The sequence below is a fragment of the Gossypium arboreum genome, chromosome 4 (genome assembly GCF_025698485.1).
Source record: "Gossypium arboreum isolate Shixiya-1 chromosome 4, ASM2569848v2, whole genome shotgun sequence".
Taxonomy (NCBI): Eukaryota; Viridiplantae; Streptophyta; class Magnoliopsida; order Malvales; family Malvaceae; genus Gossypium; species Gossypium arboreum.
In genome coordinates this window covers 100,474,873-100,480,465 of record NC_069073.1, presented here as the reverse complement: position 1 = coordinate 100,480,465, position 5,593 = coordinate 100,474,873, and the positions used below count along the sequence as shown (strand labels likewise).

The following is a 5,593-nucleotide window of genomic DNA, read 5'->3' as shown; positions in this document are numbered from 1 at the left end:
TATTTACTTCTGGCAGTTTTTTATAGTTTATGACTAGAAGAAACCCGTTAGGACCTCTACTTTTCGACAGTGAGATTGAAAGCATAGCTCGCGGAAACGAAGAGAAATAAGGTGAAGCCTACAATACATAAAGGAAGGGCAAGAGGACGATATTCACACCACAACCGAGAAGATGGCTGAAAATCAAAATAATCCGCTACCTTCTGTGGTTGCTGCAAATCCAGTAAATCAGAATCCTGCTCCTCATACTATGTATGATTATGCTAAACCTACTTTAACAGGAACTAAATAGAGTATAGTTAGGCCTACTATTTCCACAAATAATTTTGAACTGAAACCTAACATGATTCAAATGATACAACAATTTGTTCAGTTTGATGGTTTGTAGGACAAAGATCCAAACACTCATTTAGCAAATTTTCTGGAATTCTGCGACACTTTTAAGATCAATGGCATTTCTGACGATCCCATTCACCTTCAGTTGTTTCCATTCTCATTGAGGAACAAAGCTAAACAGTGGTTAAACTCGTTACCTTGAGGGTCAATCAACACTTTGGAACCAATGATCGAAAAATTCTTGCTTAAATATTTTTCGCCAGCTAAAACGGCTAAATTACGAAATGATATCTCTTCTTTTGTGCAGATGGATTTAGAAACACTTTATGATGCACGGGAGAGATACAAAGATCTATTGAGAAGGTGCCCTCACCATGGATTACCCCTTTGGCTACAAGTTCAAACTTTCCACAACAGGTTACATCCCTCAACTAGACAAATGATCAACGCAGCTGCTGGTGGAACTATCAATAACAAAAAACCTGAAGAGGCTTATGAGTTCATAGAAGAGATGTCACTGAATAATTATTAGTGGCAAGTCATGAGGACAAAGCCAACAAAAGCAGCATGCGTTTTTAACATCGATTCGGTTGCTATGCTTTCCAATCAGGTAGAACTTTTGAATAGAAAAATTGATGGTTTACTTGGTTCTACGCAGGTACATCTAGTAATGTAGTGCGATGCAAGTGGAGGTGGATTAAATAATTCAGAATATCCACCTATGGCCCCAATATGGAGAACGAGCAATTGAACTATATGGGTAATAATCCTCGACCTCAAAATAATCCTTATAGTAACACTTACAATACAGGTTGGAGGAACCACCCAAATTTCTCATGGGGAGGCCAAGGAAATCAAATACCACCACCGCCTCTAGGATTTCAACAACAACCTTACCAACTAGAGAAAAAGCCGAACCTTAAGGAGATGATGACAAAATTTATCTCAGTAGCGGAGACTTGTTTTCAGAATACTAAAACTGCACTTAAAAATCAGCAAGCATCAATTCAAAGGCTCGAGAATCAAATAGGATAGCTGGCTAAGATGATTTTAGAGAGACCACCAGGGAGCTTACCTAGCAATACCGAACCCAATCCAAAAGAGCATGTGAAAGCAGTTACATTAATCAGTGGGAATGTGTAACGCCCCTAACTCGAATCTGTCACCGGAATAGAGTTACGGAGCATTACCGGAGTTACCGATTTATTTATCAGATATTTCATTTCATCTAACGTTCATATTTGGAACTAATTAAAATCAAACATATTGTACCTTAACGTACTTATTTTTCTCGATATGTTTTACTTGAATTTATTACTCGTCTCAATTTACTTAATTTTCTTGTAGTAACGTATCAAAGATAATCACATATTTACATGTCATGATAAATATCATTCTCTTGCCATTTCTCCATAAACATAAATCAGGTGATTCATTATATCGATATTTCATGCATTTAAAAATACAATTCAAGTTACACTAACTTACCTCGTTGCTTGTTCATGTTTATAATTTCATTAATCCGATATCTTTTCTTTTCCACGTTCAAGTCTCGTATTCGAGTCATCCGGATCTTTATAATTAAATTTGATCGTCGTTTTCATTTATTTCATGTTCTAATACATTCAATTAATGCTCTAAACAAAATTACCATTTTACCCCTAAAATTTTAATTAATGACAATTTCATCCTTAGGCTAAAAAAATAAAATTCTTGCAATTTAATCCTTATTTCCAGCAGTTATTCTCATACAAATTGATAACAACCCATGAATTATATAAAATATCAGAATTTTTCATAATTTTAACAGTATTCAATTTAATCCTTAAAACATGTTTTTCCCCGATCTTGAACTAAATTACTAATTTCATTCAATTTTGTAATTTTAAATTATAAAATAATCCATTTCATGCAAATTTGTCATTTCTAACATTTTTACAAAATTACCCATAAAGTTTTACTTTTATTCAATTTAGTCTCTGAGCCTAAAACATACAAATTAGTCATGCTAGCTGAATATTCATACATATTTTCCTCCTCCTCCTCCTCTCCATTCCACATCCTTAATTTATATAACATTCTACAAGTAACATTATCAATAATTTCACTATTTATTTATATGTATATTCAAAACTGTCCATTTGCATCATACTCACTAAATTGTTTATATCTTGAGCTACAGAACTAGAAATTAAGATCCACTAATTTTCCATGAAACTAGACTTACATGTCTTCTTACCATAAAATTTTCAAATTTTTTGGTTTAGCCAATAAGTACAGTTTATTCTTTGAAGTCACCTTTATTTTGCTGTCTGACAGTTCTAACCCTTCTTTACTAAAAATTAATTATCTCATTGTATAGGATTTGGATGATGTTCTCATTTGTTTCTATTGAAAATAGACTTATGCAGGATCTTAAATATATAACTTTAAGAACCTAATTATTTCTATCCAATTTTTTATGATTTTCCAAAGTTAGAACAGGGGAACCCAAAATCATTCTGAACTTGTCTCACAAAATTTATTATATCTCATGATTTAAAATTCCATTGCCTACACCATTTCTTCTATAAGAAACTAGACTCAATAATATTTAATTCCATATTTTTTTCATACTCTAATTCGATTTTCACAATTTATGGTGATTTCTCAAAGTCAGCCTACTGCTGCTATCCAAAACTGTTTTAGTGCTAGATGTTTATTTACCATGTTTATAACACCCTTATTTTCTTTCTCTACACTATTTCTCATTACTTTCTCTTATTTTCTCTTCACTAACATAACAAGAACATAAGACCATATATAAGAAAACTCTACATTAACATTAATTCCATACTTTTCAATAATATTAATCTTAAAAATATATTGAAATCTTAATGTTCTTACCTTGTTCCATTTATTTCAATCTTTAACTTGATGTTCTCTCTCCTCCAACTTCTATTTCTTGAATCTAACTTGATATTCTAACTCTCCATAGTCTTCTTGTCATCTTTCTCTCTTGATGGCTATGGAAATTCTTTTGATTTCTAGGTGATAATGGTAAATTTTTAGTGGAAGGACCAAATTCTAAGGAAAAAAAAACTTTCTTTCTTCTTCTTCTTCTCACGTTAGTTGCATGAGAAGGTGATCCCCCTCCTCTTTCTTTCCTTACATGTATATATTAAATAAAATAATAATAAAATAATAAAATACCATTTAAAAATTAATTTAAAGTATTAATAAACTAATATTTATTTAATTTATCTAAAATATATCTAACATCATCATTGTTTCTAGATTTCTCTCTCTTCCAATTGACCATTTTGCCCTTTGTGATCTTTTAAAATTCCATTCTTGAGTCATCACTTAATTTGGTAAAATTGCAATTTAGTCGTTCATAATTCTTCACCTATTCAATTTGGTCCTAATTCATCAATTTTCCTTGGTTTCTAGATCATTCCACCCTTAAAATATTTGCACTATTAGTCTTTCAACTTTTTATATTTACACTTTAATCCCTCAAATTATGAGTATTTACTCTTAGGCCATAAAACTTTTCTCACTTTTACAATTTAGTCCTTTCTTGAATCAATATGTCATAATATACTTCCTAGTGACATAACTCAATTTTTCCTCTTCTTGTCGCTTTATTTCCTTATTTTACTATATTAAGGATAATATCTTACTATAGAAATTTTTAGGGTGTTACAGAATGTGTTAATTGAATCTGAAAAGAAGCTTCAACCAAAACCTAATAGAAAAGAAGATGAGGAGGAAGAACCCGAAAACAATGAAAAACCGGTGTTGAGGGAATATAAACCACCAATCCCATACCCAGCAAAGTTGAAGAAAGACCGCATGGATGCACAATTCGGTAAATTTCTCAAACTTTTTAAATAATTACATATTAATTTACCTTTTGTTGAAGCTATCTCGCAGATGCCTACATATGCAAAATTTTTAAAGGAGCTTCTAACAAATAAAAAGAAGTCTGAAGACTTGTCTACAGTGGAACTCAACGAGGAATGCTCGGTCATACTCCAAAATAAATTGCCAACCAAACTGAAAGATCCAGGTAGTTTTACTATTCACTGCTTAATTGGTAGTTTGAATGTTGAGAAGGCACTAGCTGATATTTGATGCCATATAAAATGTTTAAGCAACTTGGTCTTGGGGAACCGAAACCTACTTGGATGAGTATTCAACTAGCTGATAGATCTGTTAAATATCCTTGGGGTATTATAGAGGACGTACTTGTAAAAGTAGATAAATTTATATTCCCTGTTGATTTTGTTGTGCTTGACATGGATAAGGATGTTAAGGTTTCTTTAATTTTAGGTCGTCCATTTTTAGCCACTACTAGGGTTGTTATTGATGTGGGTGATGGTAAACTTGTGCTTAGAGTAGGTGACGAAGAGATTATTTTTTAAATTTATGATGCCATGAGATTTTCTAGGGAATAGGATGACTCATGTTATTTTATTGACTCTATTGATCATGCTACTTAAGACTCTTTATAGGAAATCGTACATAAGGATACGTTGGAACTATGTCTTGCCTAAGGAGAGGAGGTAATTGATGACTTTGAGATAGGTAAGATAAAAGCTGAACTAAATTCCAATGAGCCTTCACAAAGACAGAAGAGCTATGAGGGTATTGAGGTAAACAATGAATTAAAATTAAAACCCTCTGTTGAAGAACCGCCTAAATTGGAATTAAAGCAATTACCAAATCACTTAGAATACGCGTTTCTTGGAGATAATTCTACATTACTAGTAATTATTGCTTCAGATTTACATCCAACCGAAAAAGACGAGTTACCCAAAGTATTAAAGGAGCATAAAAGAGCCATAGCTTGAAGATTTCTAACATAAGAGGGATTAACCCTTCTTTTTGCACATATAAAATTTTAATGGAAGATGAATTCAAAACCAATGTGCAAGCTCAAAAATGGTTGAATCCTAACATGAAAGAAGTCGTAAAAGCTGAGTAATTAAACTTCTAGATGCTGGAATTATTTATCCTATTTCTGATAGTTCCTTGGTGAGTCCTATGCAGGTTGTTCCTAAGAAAGGAGGCATGACTGTCGTAGCCAATGATAAGAACGAATTAATTCCAACACGAACAGTCACGGGATGGAGAGTCTGCATTGACTATAGGAAATTGAACGATGCCACAAGAAAACATCATTTTCCCCTACCATTCATTGATCAGATGTTGGAAAGATTATCTGGACATATGTATTATTGCTTCCTAGATGGACTCTCCGGTTATTTCC

General features: G+C 32.6%; 1 non-coding gene across 1 annotated transcript; it reads right to left on the bottom strand.

Annotated features, from left to right (window-relative positions):
* Positions 1-611: 611 nt before the first annotated feature.
* Positions 612-717, bottom strand: LOC128292234 (small nucleolar RNA R71). Its single transcript, XR_008282218.1, has one exon. It is a non-coding gene; the product is annotated as a small nucleolar RNA R71 (small nucleolar RNA).
* Between the last annotated feature and the right edge of the window lie 4,876 nt (positions 718-5,593).